The sequence below is a fragment of the Triticum dicoccoides genome, chromosome 4A (genome assembly GCF_002162155.2).
Source record: "Triticum dicoccoides isolate Atlit2015 ecotype Zavitan chromosome 4A, WEW_v2.0, whole genome shotgun sequence".
NCBI lineage: Eukaryota > Viridiplantae > Streptophyta > Magnoliopsida > Poales > Poaceae > Triticum > Triticum dicoccoides.
The window spans coordinates 247485400-247506934 of record NC_041386.1 but is presented as its reverse complement, the minus strand read 5'-3'; positions in this window follow the sequence as shown (position 1 = coordinate 247506934).

Sequence of the window (21535 nt, the reverse complement as noted above, 5' to 3'; positions counted from 1 at the left end):
ATGCGCGGCCTTCTCGGCCTCAACTCTTCGGCCGCCTTCAAAGCAGCCGCATTACTCCTCCTTGCTTGTTCTTTGGCTCGGGCAAGTTCCGTCCGAAGGGTCTCCACGGTGGCAGCTCCATCTGCAGTCACAACATATTAAAGATACTGGCATCATGCTGCTCTTACTATGTGACATTCGTCAGACAACATTACTTACCCTGTGCCTTGTCAAGCCGCCTGTTAACAAGCTCGATGTCGGCATCTGCCGCATCCAGTTGCCGCTTTAGCTCGGCAAATTCATTAGTTCGGCCAGTCACCGGAGCTTCCATCACCTGCACATAAAGCGGTATGGTTATCACCTGGGACTATGATCCTCTGTTTGCCGCCGTTCTCAGTGAAAACCAGAGTCTCAGGGGCTACTATCTACACAGGGCACATCTAAAAATGTGCGGTACCATCACAAATGTACGTCATTTTACGTACCTCAAAGCCCGTCAGTAGACTCATAAAGGCATCATGCAACCCGCTTTCAGCGGATGAAATCCTTTCCATCATCGTACCCATCAATGTACGGTGTTCTTCTGAGATGGCCGCTCGCTCAAATAGCTCCCTCAGTACGTCCGACTGCATACCAGACGGTGCCGGACTCTTCTGTTTGCTCTCTTCAAGAGCCGTACGCTGGGGACTTTGGGTGACTATAGGATTATCTTCTGGCCTCACCGGATCCGGAGAGGCCCTCCATGATGACACTTCAAGGTCGCCCGCTTCTTGAGTGGAGGAGTCCGGGGGAGGCGTTTCGCTCTCCATCATCTCCGGAAGAAGATCCCCCGAAGACGAGCTCTGTGAGAAGCGCTAAGATCCGAACTGCAAGATAAATACTTTGGTTATTTTCCTCAGAGGTAAGGTAATATATCTTCACTATTAAAGTACTTTTTAATTACTTACAGCTCGTTAGAGGGCTTATCCCTGCGCGGACTTTGTGCGGCAAGAGCACCCTCCAAGACAGGACCCTCTGGTGGAGATTTCTTCTCCCGCTTGGAAACCTTGGTTTCCAGATCTTCAGAGTTAGTCCTCTTCCTTCCCCGGGGTGAGATAATGTCAGATTCCTCCCCTTGGTTATCCTCCCTCACGGAGGCACTCGTTCCCTCGGTCGAAATAGGTAGCGGTGGAGGCCCGCTTTCGCCCTCATTATTCCCCCCTTTGTCTTCCTTTGAGGGCTCCGGGCAAGGTGCTAGCTCGAGCATCTTTTCCAATACCGGATTTTCCAAACCCTCAAGAAGGGGGGCCGAACACCGAATCATCTTCTCCCTTGTTATCCAGTCCTGTTCAAAGAGCGATTTCTCAGAATAACGTCATGATAAATGAAAGACGGTGTGTTCGGCTAGAGGATAACTTACTTGGTCGGCATTGCGGTTGCTGCTCAGGCCCACGTCCTCGGTAGTGTCCAGACACTCTATCTGGGGTCCGAAGAATGATCTATACATCTCCTCGTGCGTCGGGCCGAGGAAATTCTGAATAGTGTGCGGTCCTTTTGGGTTGAACTCCCACATGCGAAGGGGCCAGCGTTTTCATGGTTGGATCCATCGAACCAGCATGACTTGCATCACCATAATCAAATTAAAATCTCCTTCAAAGAGATCTTGAATGCGGCTCTGCAGTACAGACATGTCCTTGGCTGGACCCCAGCTCAGCCCTCTGCTAATCCATGACATCAGTTGCGGTGGAGGGCCTGAGCGGAAAGCAGGGGCGGCCGCCCACTTGGCACTTCTGGGAGCTGTGATGTAAAACCACTCCTGTTGCCATAATCCGGACACCTCTGGAAAGGAACCTTTTGGCCACGGAGCTCCTACTATCTTGCTTATTAGTGCGCCTCCGCACGCTGCATACTGCCCTTCGACCGTCTTCGGCTTCACATCAAAGGTCTTGAGCCACAGGCCGAAGTGAGGGGCAATGCGGAGGAAGGCCTCACACACGACAATAAATGCCGAGATGTGGAGGAAGGAGTCCGGGGCTAGATCATGGAAATCTAGCCCGTAATAAAATATCAACCCCATAACGAAGGGATCCAGAGTGAGGCCTAGACCTCGAAGGAAGTGGGAGATGAACACGACTTCTTCGTTGGGTTCAGGAGTAGGGATGACCTGCCCTTGGGCAGGTAGCCGGTGCGAAACCTCGGCGGTCAGGTATCTGGCCGCCCTCAACTTCTTGATATTTTCTTCCGTAACGGAGGAGGGCATCCACCGGCATTGAAGGCTAGATCCGGACATGATTGAAGGTCCGAAGCACCTGACCTGGGCTTTGGGTGTTAGAACTCGAGGCGGGGGAAGGATTCGATTGAGCAGGGAGGGAAAAAAGTAAAAGCCTTGTCCCTTTATAAACAGGGTGAATATCAAGCGTCCTCTCCTTATCCTTTTGGGACTTGCCTATAATCTAGGAGTCCTAGACACGGTTGGGTTACCCACGACCGTATTGATGAGAATCCCTTAATTAGGGGAACACGATCTCTGCTTTGACAAGACGTGTCAAGAAACCTCCTCGCGCTATGTGTGAAGCTGGTTGAAGAAAAACGGTTTGAATAATTACCGGGCCATGACATAATGTCGTGTTGCCAAAACGTGTCAGCAGATTACATTTGTGGAAATATTACTCTCTCTACGGTGGTATGTGGAAACTTTTTTTGCTGGGTCGGACACTATCCTTGTATTCAAATTCTTCCATGATGTATTCGGAGGAGCAACCCGCCTTGCAATGCTGCAGACAATACTGCACGCCGGACTCATCATCATTGAAGCCTGGTTCAGGGGCTACTGAGGGAGTCCAGGATTAGGGGGTCTCCGGACAGCCGGACTATATCCTTTGGCCGGACTGTCAGACTATGAAGATACAAGATTGAAGACTTCGTCTCGTGTCCGAATGGGACTCTACTTGGCGTGGAAGGCAAGCTAGGCAATACGGATATGCATATCTTCTCCTTTGTAACCGACATTGTGTAACCCTAGCCCTCTGGTGTATATATAAACCGGAGTGTTTTAGTCCGTAGGACAACATACAATCATACCATAGGCTAGCTTCTAGGGTTTAGCCTCTCTGATCTCGTGGTAGATCTACTCTTGTACTACCCATATCATCAATATTAATCAAGCGGGACATAGGGTTTTACCTCCATCAAGAGGGCCCGAACCTGGGTAAAACTTCGTGTCCCCTGCCTCCTATTACCATCCGCCTAGACGCACAGTTCGGGACCCCCTACCCAAGATCCTCCGGTTTTGACACCGACAACGAGCACATGGAAGTATATCTCGCGGAGGTACACAAAATGGAGAAGTAGTTCCTTGGCCTGGAGCTGCAACATGTGCCACGTGGCACCAACCAAGAGGCCAATGACATCGCCAGAAGAGCATCCAATCAGCTGCCCCAAGAGCCTGGCATCTTTGAGGAATGACTCTTCAAGCCTTCAGCAGCACCTCAGCCTGCGGAGCCAGCGCCACCTCAGGAGGAGCTCCCTCAGCCGCCAGTCTCGGGAGCCCCCGCCTGCAGACCGACCTCAGGAGCGCGCCTCCTATTGCCACTCAAGCCTCAGGAGGGGTGCTGGATCGAGGAGTTCAAGGCATACTTGACGCATGGCACGTTGCCGGAGAAGGAGGAAGACGTAGACCGGGTGGCCCGGTAGGCTACGGCGTACTGCATTCAGGACGACCAGCTATACAGGAAGCGACCAAATGATGTTTCTTCGTGGTGCATTTCTAGGGAACAGGGGAACGAGCTACTGGCTAACATACATGGCGGAGACTGCGGGCACCACTCGTCGTCACGCACCTTGGTTGGCAAGGCTTTCTGCAGCGGGTTCTACTGGCCCACATCACTCAACGATGCGGCCGAGCTAGTCATGTCTTGCGAGGCTTGCCAATTCCACGCCAAGAAGATCCACTAGCCCACTCAGTGCCTCCAGACTATACCTCTCTCATGGCCATTCGCAGTCTGGGGGCTGTATATCTTGGGTCCATTCCCTCGAGCGCCTGGAGGTTACCGCTACCTCTACGTCGCCATCGACAAGTTCACTAAGTGGGCGGAAGTGGAAGCCGTCCGCACCATCCCAGCCGGTTCAGCAGTCAAGTTCATCAAGGGCATTGTGAGCCGATTTGGGGTCCCTAATCACAACGTCACTGACAATGGTTCTTAGTTCACTAACAATCTCTTCAAAACATATTGTGCTAACCTTGGGATGCACATATGCTACGCCTCCATGGCACACCCCAGGAGCAATGACCAAGCCGAGCGCACCAACACGGAAGTCCTGAGGGGACTCAAGACTAGGAACTTCAAGATGAAGCTCGAGGCCTATGGCAGGGGCTGTCACGACGAGCTCTAGTCCATGCTGTTGTCCATCCGCACCACCGTCACCAGGCCGACAGGCGAAACCCCGTTCTTCCTCGTCGACGGAGCAGAAGTGGTTCTCCCATACGAGGTTAAGCATCGCTCCGCACGGGTCCTGGCGTTTGATGAAACGCGACAAGACGCCATGCGGGGGATGGATATCGTGCTAGGGGAGGAACGCCTCCGTGAAGCCTCGCTCCAAGCTGCGTGGTACCAGCAGGCGCTGCGGCGGTACCACTGCCGCAGCGTCCGCTCCAGGACGCTCGAGGTGGGTGACCTTGTCCTGAGGCGGGTGCTATCCAGGGAAGGGCTGCACAAGCTCTCGCCCATGTGGGAGGGCCCGTTTCGTGTCGCCCATGTCTCCAAGCCTAGAACCGCGCGCCTGGAGATGCAGGACGGGGTCCCCTGATGCCTACTACACAACCTTCTTCTTGTAGACGTTGTTGGGCCTCCAAGTGCAGAGGTTTGTAGGACAGTAGCAAATTTCCCTCAAGTGGATGACCTAAGGTTTATGAATCCATAGGAGGCGTAGGATGAAGATGGTCCCTCTCAAGCAACCCTGCAACCAAATAACAAAGAGTCTTTTGTGTCGCCAACACACGCAATACAATGGTAAATTGTATAGGTGCACTAGTTCAGTGAAGAGATGGTGATACAAGTGGTATATGGATGGTAGATAATAGTTTTTGTAATCTGGAAATATAAAAACAGCAAGGTAACTAATGGTAAAAGTGAGCGTAAACGGTATTGCAATGCTAGGAAACAAGGCCTAGGGTTCATACTTTCACTAGTGCAAGTTCTCTCAACAATAATGACATTATTGGATCACATAACTATCCCTCAACATGCAACAAAGAGTCACTCCAAAGTCACTAATAGCGGAGAACGAACGAAGAGATTATGGTAGGGTACGAAACCACCTGAAAGTTATTCTTTCCAATCAATCCGTTGGGCTATTCCTATAAGTGTCACAAACATCCCTAGAGTTCGTACTAGAATAAAACCTTAAGACACAAATCAACCAAAACCCTAATGCCACCTAGATACTCCAATGTCACGTCAAGTATCCGTGGGTATGATTATACGATATGCATCACACAATCTCAGATTCATCTATTCAACCAACACATAGAACCTCGAAGAGTGCCCCAAAGTTTCTACCAGAGAATCACGACGAAAACGTGTGCCAACCTCTATGCATAGGTTCATGGGCAGAACCCGCAAGTTGATCACCAAAACATACATCAAGTGAATCACGTGATATCCCATTGTCAACACAGATATGCAGGGCAAGACATACATCAAGTGTTCTCAAATCTTTAAAGACTCAATCCTATAATATAACTTCAAAGGGGAAACTCAATCCATTACAAGAGAGAGAGGGGGACGAGAAACATCATAGGATCCAAATATAATAGCAAAGCTCGCGATACATCAAGATCGTATCACCTAAAGAACACAAGAGAGAGAGAGAGATCAAACACAAATCAACTGGTGATTACCCTCAGCCCCGAGGGAGAACTACTCCCTCCTCGTCATGGAGAGCACCGGGATGATGAAGATAGCCACCGGAGAGGGATTCCCCCTCCGGTAGGGTGCCGGAACGGGTCTAGATTGGCTTTCGGTGGCTACAGAGGCTTCTTGTGGCAGAACTCCCGATCTATTGTGCTCCCCGATCGTTTTAGGGTATATGGAGATATATAGGCGGAAGAAGTACATCAGGGGAGCCAGGAGGGGCCACGAGGGTGGAGGGCGCGCCCAGGGGGTGGGCGTGCCCCCTGCCTCGTGGCTTCCTTGTTGCTTCCCTTACGTGGACTCCAAGTCTCCCGGGTTGCTTTCATTCCAAAAATAAGTTCCATGAAGTTTTAGGTCAATTGGACTCCGTTTGATTTTCCTTTTCTGCGATACTGTAAAACAAGGAAAAACAGAAACTGGCACTAGGCTCTAGGTTAATAGGTTAGTCCCAAAAATCATGTAAAATAGCATATAAATGCATATAAAACATCCAAGGAGGATAATATAATAGCATGGAACAATAAAAAATTATAGATACATTAGAGACGTATCAGCATCCCCAAGCTTAATTCCTGCTCGTCCTCGAGTAGGTAAATGATAAAAACAGAATTTTTGATGTGGAATGCTACCTAACATATTTATCCATGTAGTTCTCTTTATTGTGGCAAGAATATTCAGATCCATAAGATTCAAGACAAAAGTTTAATATTGATACAAAAATAGTAATACTTCAAGCATACTAACTAAGCAATCATGTCTTCTCAAAATAACATGGCCAAAGGAAGTTCATCCCTACAAAATCATGTAGTTTGATCTTGCTCCATTTTCGTCACGCAAGAATGCTCTCATCATGCACAACCCCGATGACAAGCCAAGCAATTGTTTCACACTTTAGTAATCTCAAACTTTTTTCAACTTTCACGCAATACATGAGCGTGAGCCATGGATATAGCACTATGGGTGGAATAGAATATAATGAGGGGGTTATGTGGAGAAGACAAAAAGGAGAAAGTCTCACATCGACACTGCTAATCCATGGGCTAGGGAGATGCCCATCAATTGATGCCAATGCAAGGAGTAGGTATTGCCATGCAACAGATGCACTAGAGCTATAAATGTATGAAAGCTCAACAAAAGAACTAAGTGGGTGTGCATCCAACTTGCTTGCTTACAAAGACCTAGGGCACTTGAGGAGGCCCATTGTTGGAATATACAAGCCGAGTTCTATAATGAAAATTTCCCACTAGTATATGAAAGTGACAAAACAAGAGACTCTCTATCATGAAGATCATGGTGCTACTTTGAAGCACAAGTGTGGAAAAAAAGGATAGTAGCATTGTCCCTTTTTTTATTTGGCCTATCTTTTTTTTATTTGGCCCCCTTTTCTTTTTTCCTTTTTTGGCCTTTTTTGGGACAATGCTCTATTAATGATGATCATCGCACTTCTATTTATTTACATCTCAAAGATTACAACTCGATACTAGAACAAGATATGACTCTATATGAATGCCTACGGTGGTATACCGGAATTGCGATGAATCAAGAGCGACATGTATGAAAAATTATGAACGGTGGCTTTGCCACAAATACGATGTCAACTACATGATCATGTAAAGCAATATGACAATGATGATGCGTGTCATAATAAACGGAACGGTGGAAAGTTGAATGGCAATACATCTCGGAATGGCTATGGAAATGCCATAATAGGTAGGTATGGTGGCTGTTTTGAGGAAGATATAAGGAGGTTTATGTGTGACAGAGCGTATCATATCACGGGGTTTGGATGCACCGTGGAAGTTTGCACCAACTCTCAATGTGAGAGAGGGCAATGCGTGGTACCGAAGAGGCTAGCAATGATGGAAGGGTAAGAGTGTGTATAATCCATGGACTCAACATTAGTCATAAAGAACACACATACTTATTGCAAAAATCTACAAGTCATCAAAAACCAAGCATTACGCGCATGCTCCTAGGGGGATAGATTGGTAGGAAAAGACCATCGCTCGTCCCCGACCGCCACTCATAAGGAAGACAATCAAATAACACCTCATGATTCAAATTTGTTACACAATGTTTACCATACGTGCATGCTACGGGACTTGCAAACTTCAACACAAGTATTACTCAAATTCACAACTACCCAACTAGCACAACATTGATATCACTATCTCCATATCTCAAAACAATCATCAAGTATCAAACTTCTCTTAGTATTCAATGCACTTATATGAAAGTTTTCATTATATCCTTCTTGGATGCCATCATATTAGGACTAATTTCATAACCAAAGCAAATTACCATGCTGTTCTAAAGACTCTCAAAATAATATAATTGAAGCATGAGATTTCACCTATTTCTACAAAATAAAACCACCACCGTGCTCTAAAAAGATATAAGTGAAGCACTAGAGCAAATGACAAACTACTCCAAAAGATATAAGTGAAGATCAATGAGTAGTCGAACAATTATGCAACTATATGAAGACTCTCTAAAATTTAATAATTTCAGATCTTGGTATTTTATTCAAACAGCAAGCAAAACAAAATAAAATAAAATGACGCTCCAAGCAAAACACATATCATGTGGCGAATAAAAATATAGCTCCAAGTAAAGTTACCGATGAATGAAGATGAAAGAGGGGATGACTTCCGGGGCATCCCCAAGCTTAGGCTCTTGGTTGTCCATGAATATTACCTCAAGGTGCCTTGGGCATCCCCAAGATTAGGCTCTTGCCAACCCTTATTCCATAATCCATCAAATCATTACCCAAAACTTGAAAACTTCACAACACAAAACTTAACAGAGAACTCGTGAGCTCCGTTAGCGAAAGAAAACAAAACACCACTTCAAGGTACTGTAATGAACTCATTCCTTATTTATATTGGTGTTAAACCTACTTTATTCCAACTTATCTATGGTTCGTACCCTCCGATACTACTCATAGATTCATCAAAATAAGCAAACAACACATCAAAAACAGAATCTGTCAAAAACAGAACAGTCTGTAGTAATCTGGATCAAACATATACTTCTGGAACTCATAAAATTCTCAAAGAAATTGCTGGACCTGAGGAATTTTTCTATTAATAATATGCAAAAATAATTAACTAAATATCACTCTCCAATAAAAAATGGCAGAAATTCTCATGAGCGCTAAAGTTTCTGTTTTTTACAGCAAGATCAACAAGACTTTCCCAAAGTCTTCCCAACGGTTCTACTTGGCACAAACACTAATTAAAATATAAAAACTCAATCATAACAGAGGATCGATGATTAATTTATTACTAAACAGGAACAAAAAGCAAGGAATAAAAATAAAGTTGGGTTGCCTCCCAACAAGCGCTATCGTTTAACGCCCCTAGCTAGGCATGACGATTTCAATGATGCTCACATAAAAGATAAGAATTGGAATATAAAGAGAGCATCATGAAAAATATGACTAGCACATTTAAGTCTTACCCACTTCCTATGCATAGGGATTTTCTGAGCAAACAACTTGTGTGAACAAGACTCAACTTGCATAGGAAGGTAAAACAAGCATAACTTCATAACTTTAAGCACATAGAGAGGAAACTTGATATTATTGCAATTCCTACAAGCATATATTCCTTCCTCATAATAATTTTCAGTAGCATCATGAATTAATTCAACAATATAACCTGCACCTAAAGCATTCTTTTCATGATCTACAAGCATAGAATTTTTTTTACTCTCCACATAAGCAAAATTCTTCTCATTCGGAATAGTGGGAGTATCATAAGGAACTCGAATACTATAAATTGTTTCCACATTAAAAGAGTAATGTTCAGAAAAGGGGTAACCATAATCATGCCAAGTTTTATAAATATAATCACTACATTTTATAGCATAAGTATCATCACAATAATCATCATAAGTAGGAGGCATGCTATCATCATTATAAATTTGCATATCAAAACATGGGAGACTAAAAATATCATCTTCATTAATCATAGCTTCCCCAAGCTTGGGACTAACATTAATTGCAGCAAATATATTCTCAAAAACATCATCTTCATCAAACATAGCATCCCCAAGCTTGGGCCTTTTCATATCATAAGCATAATCACTTTCATCATCAATAGTATGGATAGCACCAATAGTATAGCAATTATCATATTCTTCCAAGCAAGTGCCAAAAAGATTTTCAAGATCATAAGAAGTATCATTATCTTCCACAATTATATTTTCATGAGGCACAATAGTAATAGGAGCAACACTATTTGGGAGAGATATCTTTTTACCTCTCTTCCTTTTTCTTCTCTTCTTCTTCACCACATCATGTGTGGGTTCAATCCTCTTTTTGGAGCTCCTTATTAATGAGATTGGTTGAATAGGAGGCTCCTCCTGGTTACCTGATTCATCATAAGAAATAATAGGAGGGTATTGGGATGTCTCTTCCCTTTCATTAGTATTCTCTTCATCTTCTATTTGTTTTCTTTTCTTTATGTAGTTGGAAATATAAGGATTTTCAATACAATTCACCGCACAATACATATAAATTTCCTCTAGATGAAAGCCAAGAAGTTTATCACACGCAAATACTGGAAGATAGTTAGTTATATGTTTCATTTGTTCGTAACCCATAAGCAAACTAAGTTCATTATGATGTGTAAGAGAAATCAAGTCATCACAATTTTTGGAAACGATTAGATCATGAAACAATTTGCATGGGATGGTTAAATGACCACGTTCATTGCAAAGCTCACAAGTATGGCCAGGAAAATTTAAATTTTCAGCACCATCATCTAGCCTTTCTTGCAACAATTTAGTTTCTAAGTACTTATGCCTCTTGCAATATCTATCTTCCCTATTTGGTGTGTACTTACAAACCCAATGCACTCCACAAAAATTGACATGTTTATAGGAGACATTTTCATCATAACTAGTGCAATCATCATTAGTACTATGGATATTCAAGGAATTCGTACTAACAACATTGCAATCATGCTCATTATTCAAAGATTTAGTGCCAGACATTTTAATGCATTCTTCTTCTAGCATTTGATCACAATTTTCCTTTCCATCATACTCACGAAAGATATTAAAAAGATGAAGCGTATGAGGCAAACTTAATTCCATATTTTTTTGTAATTTTCTTTTATAAACTAAACTAGTGATAAAACAAGAAACTAAAATACTCGATTGCAACATCTAAAGATATACCTTCAAGCACTCACCTCCCCGGCAACGGCGCCAGAAAAGAGCTTGATGTCTACTACACAACCTTCTTCTTGTAGACGTTGTTGGGCCTCCAAGTGCAGAGGTTTGTAGGACACTAGCAAATTTCCCTCAAGTGGATGACCTAAGGTTTATCAATCCGTAGGAGGCGTAGGATGAAGATGGTCTCTTTCAAGCAACCCTGCAACCAAATAACAAAGAGTCTCTTGTGTCCCCAACACACCCAATACAATGGTAAATTGTATAGGTGCACTAGTTCGGCGAAGAGATGGTGATACAAGTGGTATATGGATGGTAGATAAAGGTTTTTTTAATCTGAAAATATAAAAACAGCAAGGTAACTAATGGTAAAAGTGAGCATAAACGGTATTGCAATGCTAGGAAACAAGGCCTAGGGTTCACACTTTCACTAGTGCAAGTTCTCTCAACAATAATAACATAATTGGATCACATAACTATCCCTCAACATGCAACAAAGAGTCACTCCAAAGTCACTAATAGCGGAGAACGAACGAAGAGATTATGGTAGGGTACGAAACCACCTCAAAGTTATTCTTTCCAATCAGTCCGTTGGGCTATTCCTATAAGTGTCACAAACAGCCCTAGAGTTCGTACTAGAATAATACCTTAAGACACAAACCAACCAAAACCCTAATGTCACCTAGATATTCCAATGTCACCTCAAGTATCCGTGGGTATGATTATACGATATGCATCTCACAATATCAGATTCATCTATTCAACCAACACATAGAACCTCAAAGAGTGCCCCAAAGTTTCTACCGGAGAATCATGACAAAAACGTGTGCCAACCCCTATGCATAGGTTCATGGGCAGAACCCGCAAGTTGATCACCAAAACATACATCAAGTGAATCACGCGATATCCCATTGTCACCACAGATACGCACGACAAGACATACATCAAGTGTTCCCAAATCTATAAATGCTCAATCCGATAAGATAACTTCATAGGGGAAACTCAATCCGTTACAAGAGAGAGAGGGGGGGAGGAGAAACATCATAGGATCCAAATATAATAGCAAAGCTCGCGATACGTCAAGATCGTATCACCTCAAGAACACGAGAGAGAGAGAGAGAGAGAGAGAGATCAAACACATAGCTGCTGGTACATACCCTCAGCCCTGAGGGAGAACTAGTCCCTCCTCATCATGGAGAGCACCAGGATAATGAAGATGGCCACCAAAGAGGGATTCCCCCTCCGGCAGGGTGCCGGAATGGGTCTAGATTGGCTTTCGGTGGATACAGAGGATTCTGGTGGCGGAACTCCCGATCTATTGTGCTCCCCGATCATTTTAGGGTATATGGAGATATATAGGTGGAAGAAGTATGTCAGGGGAGTCACGAGGGGCCCACGAGGGTGGAGGGCGCGCCTAGGGGGGTGGGCGTGCCCCCTGCCTCGTGGCTTCCACGTTGCTTCCCTTACATGGACTCCAAGTCTCCCGGGTTGCTTTGCTTCCGAAAATAAGTTCCGTGAAGTTTCAGGTCAATTGGACTCGATTTGAATTTCCTTTTCTGCGATACTCTAAAACAAGGAAGAAATAGAAACTGGCACTGGGCTCTAGGTTAATAGGTTAGTCCCAAAAATATATAAAATAGCATATAAATGCATATAAAACATCCAAGGTTGATAATATAATAGCATGGAACAATAAAAAATTATAGATACATTGGAGACGTATCATCCCCATCTAGAACGCCTGGAACATCCAACACCTCACGAAGTTCTACCCATGAAGCAAGGCCCGGTGCCTGTGAAGCAGGGCCTAGTGGCTGTGAAGAATCTCCGCTCGTGACACTCTCACGTAATAATGAGTGGGGCTGTACATGCCCCGGAGTCTCAGGAGTGCCGCCTCGGGCCTCGGGGCTCCCTCCCATGACTAGTGGTAGCACTTAGCTCCACGTTGGTGAGAACACAAGAAGACTAGACTAGGTGCCAGACGCGGCTTTTCATTTGCTTTCTGCAGTTGGCTTGCCCCTCTTTAATTGAAATTTGCTTTCTGGTGTCGCTTGCTGATCTTGTTCTTTAGATTATGCCCCTGTTTCTGCCTTTGGTTCTTTGTTTGACCTATACCCTCTCTCTCGTCCCTCGCGAGGGGGCCGGATAGGTGCCCCTCAGGCCCTCGTGAGTGTTTTGTCTATTTTTCACGAGGCACCCTTGTTGGAGCCGCAAGCTGGCGCACTCCTTCAAGCCGTGCCCCTTGGGTACCGCGACATGAGGCGCTGGGTCGTGGCCATACGCAGGTGATGCACGCTAGCCAGCAGGCTACAACGACGTGGACCAGGTACGGATCACCTAGCAAATTTTCGCAGTTCTTCCTCGTCAGGTATGGAGAAATGCACGTCTCGCGAAGCGGGATCTACTTCAGGTGCATCGAGCTAAGTCATTCTACGTGCATGCATAAATCACGACGTTGCAACACAACACAGGAATGGTAAACACAACATAAAAACCCGGAAATCATAGTTTGTTGCACGCCCCCACTGGGCCCCATACTTGTCTTTCTCTAATGCAGGAAGGAAAGGAAGAACGAAACAAAAGCAGGGCGCGCTCCTGTGGCAGGTCGCTAGGATGGGCTCGCGATGCTCTCCTGAGCTCAGTCGGACCCCTCCTCACGCTTCACCGGAGCGCAGCAATGCGCCGACCCGCTGCCACCTTCGAAACGGGCACGGCGGCTGTTCGTAGCCGCCGCTGCAGGAGTTACCACCAGAGGAAGAGTCATCATAGCTGGACGAGATATGGCCAGGCCCACCTCCCTCCTCATCACGACCATCGCCAAGGCCGAGCACCTCATCGCCGTCGTTGTCCTCGGGGAAGCACCCGGCACGGCGACCATCTTCCCGGAACACCCTCACGAAGAGGGTCGAATCGCCGTCATACTTGAAGTGGAGGGCGCACCGCCTGCCCAGCCCACGCGCGTGGGGAACGTCTGCCAGTCGCGGGCCAGGACCGCGTTGCCCACGGCGGAGATCTCCATCGCGACCCACAAAGCCCTGCTGCAGCAACCGTCTGCCTGCAGCGAGAGACCGCCTGGACCTGCGGACGGCAGTTCGCCGATGAAGAACCTCGGGACCTGAAGCCAGGTGCCAGCTGGGTTCTCCGACCACACGGTGAACTCCGGCATCACCTCCACCGAATGGAAGCGCGGCCGGGGAGGCCGCGCAACCACTCCACGCCTCACCTCATCAACGGGGCTGCTGCGACCTCGGTGGCTGCCACCACGCGAAGAGGTGCCACTGCGGCTGCGAGGGGCCGCAGCGGGGGTCGCAGTGTGCTTGCGGGGGCGACCGCGCCCCCTCTTGGGCGGCGGTGAGCCAGGCCCCTCCTAGCGAGCTTTCCCCTTCTCTGTGGCTGAGAGCCTCTTCACAGGTGCCATGGGCGTCGCTGCCAGCGGTGGAGCAAAGAAGAAGAAGAAGCGGGAGAGGCAGAGGAGAGACAGGTGATGGGGGCTCCGCCCCACCTCCCATTTATAGCCAAGGGGAGGCCAACTGCCGGCCTCCATGACCTAAGGTAATAATGATCTTTTTCCTGCATGCAGAAAGAACTCGTCAAGTTGGGTAGTTGCCGAGGCTGCGTGGGGAAGTGGAGACGCCCACGTCCAATTAGTCGCCACACGTCGACCAAGGCCGCAGACTGTTGGGGCCCGCGGCGCTCTGCACTTGCCCTTTGGCTTTGCCTCGAAGCCAAGACCGAGCGCGCCTTGGGCCCAGGGGCTACTGTCGGCATTCTGGGAACGGGGGTCCCTAGACTTGCCTTCCTGCGGCCCGCAGCGTGGCTCCTCCAGCGGCCCTGTACGACCCATCTTTACCAGCAAACATTCAAGACCCTCGCGAGGTGCCAAGCCTCGTGAGGTGGATGATGCAAGACCTCCTCAGGGGCGGCCTCACCAGGCTGGCTCGCGAGGGGCGGAGAGATCAAGGCAAGGCAAATCTCATGAGGTTCCAATGATGCAAGCCATGACGATTAAGACCAGGCGGGCGCCAGGGTGCACAGTGTCCTCGTTTCCTCTTTGGTGCTAAGGAGGCAAGCGCAAGTGAGGAGTTCCAAGGCATCAGGCAAAGGTTTCCATATCGGTGCAACAAGACCAAGGCCAGTAGGACGGCAGGACAGAGGTCACCGTGGATCCCAAGACGGCATCACCGCCAGAGGCTTTGGCAGACGAAGACTACTTTTGTCAGGATAGCTTGTACTAGTTGTCTCCCTTCAAATTGGCCGTTGTGGGATCCCTTCCCGCTCAATATTTGGGAAGAGGACCAAGGCCTCTATAAATAGGACTAGCCACCACCATAACAAGGAGGAGGATCCAGATCTTCCTCAAACACACAAGTTCACCAAACACAAGAACACCTCTCCTCAGGAGGCTGTTCTTCCCTTGTAACTATTCATCCACAGCCCAAGAGGCAATCTACCACACCACACTGGAAAAGGGTATTACACCACAACGGTGACCCGAACCAGTATAAATCTGGTGTCTCATGTTCTTTGGGTTCGTGAAGCTAGGCCGTGAGATCATTGAGTGTGCGAGCTAGAGAGGGGGAGATCTTCACGCGCACCCTAGTGTTCGAACCTCAAGGGTTTTGCCGGAACCCAGAATCCGACAGACACCGACATTGGTGCTTTCATTGAGAGTTCCACTGTGCCGTCGACAGAAGGTTCGATGGCTCCTTCGATCATCAACAACGATGCTGTTTTGGGGGAAACTTTCCTCCCCGGACAAATTTTTGTGTTTAGCAGCTTCGCTCGGCGTGCCAACTCAATTGGCCACCTTGAACAGATCGACAACTACGCCCTTGGTCATCAGATTAGTTTTGGGAACCTGAATTATGTCACTGATATCCGAGGAGACTTTATCTTCGAAGGGTTCAAGGCCCCGACCACCGCTTTGGCCATAGATCCAGAGCAAACTCTCAGGTCCAAAGATGGGAGTTTGGAGCCCGCCGGACTCTCTACTATGAAGTTCACTATCGAAGATCCAGAGGCCGGACAAGCCCGAAGTCAAACTGGGTTCCCCCTATCATTGAAAGGCCGGACTCGCCCCTAGACTCTAGCTCCGAACTCTCGAAGTTCGCGCCAAGTGAGCATGGCCAGGAGGCTTTTTCGCTGGCTGGCTCCGCGGACTCTCGTTTCCCCGTCCAATACTCGCTCTTGAACGAGGCTCTGGACTTAATGCGATCCCTCGCCATTACAGCGGATCACCTCTGAACTATGCCCAGCCCGTATTAGGGGATGAGAGCAGGGAATTTTACGTCCCACCCACCACCCACTTCATAGTCACCATCGAGGACTTAACCGACATGCTGGATTACACTTCCGAAGACATCAACGGCATGGACGATGATGCCGGAGACAAACAAAGCCAAGACCCGCCGTTTACCAGACGTTGGGAGACCACCTCCACATACGACGTGTATATGGTGGATGATACGTCTCTGTCGTATCTATAATTCTTCATTGTTCCATGCCAATATTCTACAACTTTCATATAGGTTTGGCAACTTTTTATACTATTTTTGGGACTAACATATTGATCCCGTGGCCAGTGCCAGTTCCTGTTTGTTGCATGTTTTTTGTTTCACAGAAAATCCGTATCAACGGAGTCCAAACGGGATAAAAACTGGTGGAGATTTTTTTGGAATATATGTGATTTTTGGGAAGAAGAATCAACGCGAGACGATGCCCGAGGGGGCCACGAGGGAGGGGGCGCGCCCCAGGTGGTCAGGCGTGCCCTGGCCCTCGTGGCCACCCCGTAAGGCGGTTGGTGCCCTTCTTTCTCCGCAAGAAATATAATATCGGGATACTAATTGTGTCCAAAATTTAGCCCAATCGGACTTACGGATCTCCGGGAATTTAAGAAATGGTGAAACGGCAGAATCTGGAACGCAGAAACAGAGAGAGACAGATCCAATCTCGAAGGGGCTCTCGCCCCTCCGCCGCCATGGAGGCCATGGACCAGAGAGGAAAGCCTTCTCTCATCTAGGGAGAAGGTCAAGGAAGAAGAAGAATAAGTGGGGCTCTCTCCCCCTCTCTCCCGGTGACGCCGGAACGCCGTCGGGGCCATCATCGTGTGACGGCGATCTACACCAACACCTCCGTCATCTTCACCAACATCTTCATCACCTTCCCCCATCTATCTATAGCGTTCCACTCTCCGGCAACCCGCTGTACCCTCTACTTGAACATGGTGCTTTATGCTTCATATTATTATCCAATGATGTGTTGACATCCTATGATGTCTGAGTAGATTTTCGTTGTCCTATCGGTAATTGGTGAATTGCTATGATTGGTTTAATTTGCTTGTGGTTATGTTGTTGTTGTCCTTTGGTGCCCATCATATGAGTGCGTGCGTGCATCACACCATAGGGTTAGTTGTATGTTGATAGGACTATGTATTGGAGGGCAAGAGTGAAAGAAGCTTCAACCTAGCATAGAAATTGATGCATACGGGATTGAAGGGGGACCAATATATCTTAATGCTATGGTTGGGTTACCTTAATGAATGTTAGTAGTTGCGGATACTTGCTAATAGTTCCAATCATAAGTGCATAGAATTCCAAGCCAGGTATGACATGCTAGCAGTGGCCTCTCCCACATAAAACTTGCTATCGGTCTAGTAACGTAGTCAATTGCTTAGGGACAATTTCGCAACTCCTACCACCACTTTTCCACACTCACTATACTACCTATATTGCTTCTTTACATAAAACAGCCCCTACTTTTTATTTACATGCTCTTTATATTCTTGCAAACCTATCCCGTCACACCTACAAAGTACTTCTAGTTTCATACTTGTTCTAGGTAAAGCGAACATCAAGCATGCGTAGAGTTGTATCGGTGGTCGATAGAACTTGAGGGAATATTTGTTCTACCTTTACCTCCTCGTTGGGTTCGACACTCTTACTTATCGAAAGAGGCTACAATTGATCGCCTATACTTGTGGGTTATCAAGACCTTTTTCTGGCACCATTACCGGGGAGTTATAGCGTGGGGTGAATATTCTCGTGTGTGCTTGTTTGCTTTATCACTAAGTAATTTTTATTTGCTGTTCTAAGTTGTTCTCTATCCTTAGTTATGGACTAGGACATATGCCCATGCATTGCAACGGGAAAATAAATTGGCGTGCATGCGCTAGCACGACAACACGTGCTTCGCTAGGCCAAAATGCGTACCAGCAACACGACATCCGAACAATGACATGGAGTTGCCAAGGTTTAGACAAAAAAATACATTCTCTGAATAGTTTAGGCCTCTAGTTAATAATCGGCGCATGATATCGCACACAAAAACCTTGCTATCTTTGTAGCTCTAAAATACTTCCTTCCTTTAACTTTAAAAATACTCATAGTGTCATGCAACGTTTCCTTCCTTGAATGTTTCGACCCACACACACAATCCTTCCTAGTAAGTTCATTCTTTTAGCCCACACGTCCCTCTTTGCAGGGTGCACCATGTCCTAAATCCATCGTGTCTTTTATCATGAGTTTAATCACCCTCTCGTCCGTTGTCATCTTCCCTTTTTCTAGGTGTCTAGTTGATATTACAACCAACTTCCTAACCTATATAAATGGGTGGGAATCGTCTTAAAGGAGCAAGGTAGGATTATTTCACATGAAATATTGATGTTTTGCAGCACATTGGACTGGAGATTATTTTTTCTCATGTGGCTCGCGGCCCAGAAAAGCCTAGCAACAATTATTAGATGCTCAAATAGGCCCAGCAATTTGATTGAAAGAAGGCATGCAAGCACCCTTTAGTACTGTTTAGAAAGGCAGGTAAGTCTGAAAGGAGAGGTCATTATCTTGATAAGAAAAAAATAGAAATATGGGCTATCTTCTTAGTTTCCTTAACACGTACGCTTAGTTTCCTTTGCACGTACATCACGTCACAGTTTCTTTTCGTTTGCACATGTATATTCGTCAAACGGAAAACGGACCTTACCAAAAACAAATTATTGTACATGAAAATACTTAGAATGGGACGAAACAAAGCGGAACCAAACCAAGAATACCTATTCCCTTTAATAGTAGGTATAGATATGGAACACGAAATACTAAAAAAATTAGGTTTACTTGCTACTCATGGAGATGGGGAACCTCCTAAAACCCTCGATGCTCATTATGTGAAAGATATTATGCACTACTTTAATAATCCTGAGAAAACCCCATTCAATTATATAATGGGAGACACATTGGATCGACGTAAATACTTCAGGGATTATTGCTTGACTCAAAAAGGAAACTATTATGGGATCAAATTTATATGTTGCATCCGTATGCTCGGCAATTATGCTTTAGATATGATTATACTTGTTGCTCTAGGATGAAGGCTCCACACCTTCCCTTTTCATGCCAATTTAATGGTAATGAAACATTAGCTTCTTATGCTAATGGTATATATGATTACTATGATGTGGAACAAATAGAAGAATTTGTTGCTTTTAAGGGTGCTTGTGAAATTGAATCTTTGTTTAAAGAGTTTGAAGATTTTGATGATTCAGTTTATAGACCTGAAAATTTAGCTATCCTTAAATATTGCTATGAGAATTATAAATACAATTATGATATAGATGAATTTATTGAAAAAGTCTTCGTTGTCCGAGAAGAGACTAATATTTTGTAGGAGTCTATGGAAGAAGAAATTGATGAAACTATGAGCTCATTGGATGAAAAAGATGATGAGGAGAGCGAAGAACAAAAGGAGGAAGATCGGATTAGCTACCCGTGCCCACCTTCGAATGAGAGTAACTCTCCAACTCATACATTATTTAATGTCCCTTCGTTCTTACCGAAGGATGAATGCCATGATAATTGCTATGATCCCGTTGATTCATTCGAAATATCCCTTTTTGATGAACTTGGTGCTTGCTATGCTTGTGGCCAAGATGCCAATATGAATTATCCTTATGGATATGAACTTGCGATAGTTCCTTATGTTAAACATGAAATTGTTGCTATTGCGCCCACACATGATAGTCCTATTATCTTTTTGAATTCTCCCGACTACACTATATCGGAGAAGTTTGCCCTTATTAAGGATTATATTAATGGGTTGCGTTTTACTACTAAACATGATGATTTTGATAGATATAATATGCATGTGCTTGCTGCTCCTACTTGCAATTATTATGAGAGAGGAACTACATCTCCGCCTCTCCATGTTTCCAATATGATAAAATTGCAAGAAACTGTTTATACTATGCATTGGCCTTTACTACGTGTGCATGAATTGTTCTTTTATGACATGCCGATGCATAGGAAGAGAGTTAGACTTCTTTGTTGCATGATATATGTTACTTTTGTGCTCACTACTAAATCACAAATCATTGTTAATTAAAATTGGCTTTGATATACCTTGGTATCTAGGTGGATCCATTACTTGAGCACTATATGCCTAGCTTAATGGCTTTAAAGAAAGCGCTGCTAGGGAGACATGCCTGAAGTTTTAGAGAGTCATTTATTTCTGTTGTGTGCTTTTATAAAGTTTAAAAATAAAAATAATGTGCCAAGATTTGCCTTTAGGATGTTTACATTGCTTGTTGGTTTGTGTGGTGCAGGACAGAAACTTTGGCTGTAGTGCGCGATTTTACATTTTTTTACTGGAATGTCAAACGGTTCTGAAACTTTTTCCCTGTCTTTCTATACAAATTGTTTATTTGTCCTAATTGTTTCAGAATTTTTGGAGGAACAAAAGTATGGTGAATGTTCAGATTACTAAAGACTGTCCTGTTTAAGATAGATTCTGTTTTTTTATGCATAGTTTGCTTGTTTTGATGAAACTATCGATTTCTATCAGTGGGTTAAGCCATGGAGAAGTTATATTACAGTAGCTACAATGCAAAAACAAAATATGAATTGGTTTGCAACAGTACTTAGAGTAGTGATTTGCTTTATTATACTAACGGATCTTATCGAGCTTTCTGTTGAGTTTTGTGTGGATGAAGTTTTCGAAGATCGAGGATGTCTCGATGTGAGGAGAAGGAGGAGAGGAAAGAGCTCAATCTTGGGGATTCCCAAGGCACCCCAAATAAATATTTAAGGAGACTCAAGCGTCTAAGCTTGGGGATTCCCCGGAAGTCATCCCATCTTTCTAGAACAAGTATCGGTATGTTTTCGGATTCGTTTCGTTCATGTGATATGTGCAAATCTTGGAGCATCTTTTGCATTTAGTTTTCACTTTTCTTTGATGCACCATGCTGGTATGAGATAGTCCATGGTTGATTTATAGAATTCTCTTTGCACTTCACTTATATCTATTGAGTATGGCTTTATAGAATGCTTCATGTGCTTTGCTTATATCATTTGAAGTTTGGATTGCCTGTTTCCCTACATATAGAAAACCGCCATTTGTAGAATGCTCTTTTGCTTCACTTATATTTGTTAGAGCATGAGCATATCTTTTGTAGAAACAATTAAACTCTCTTGCTTCACTTATATCTATTTAGAGAG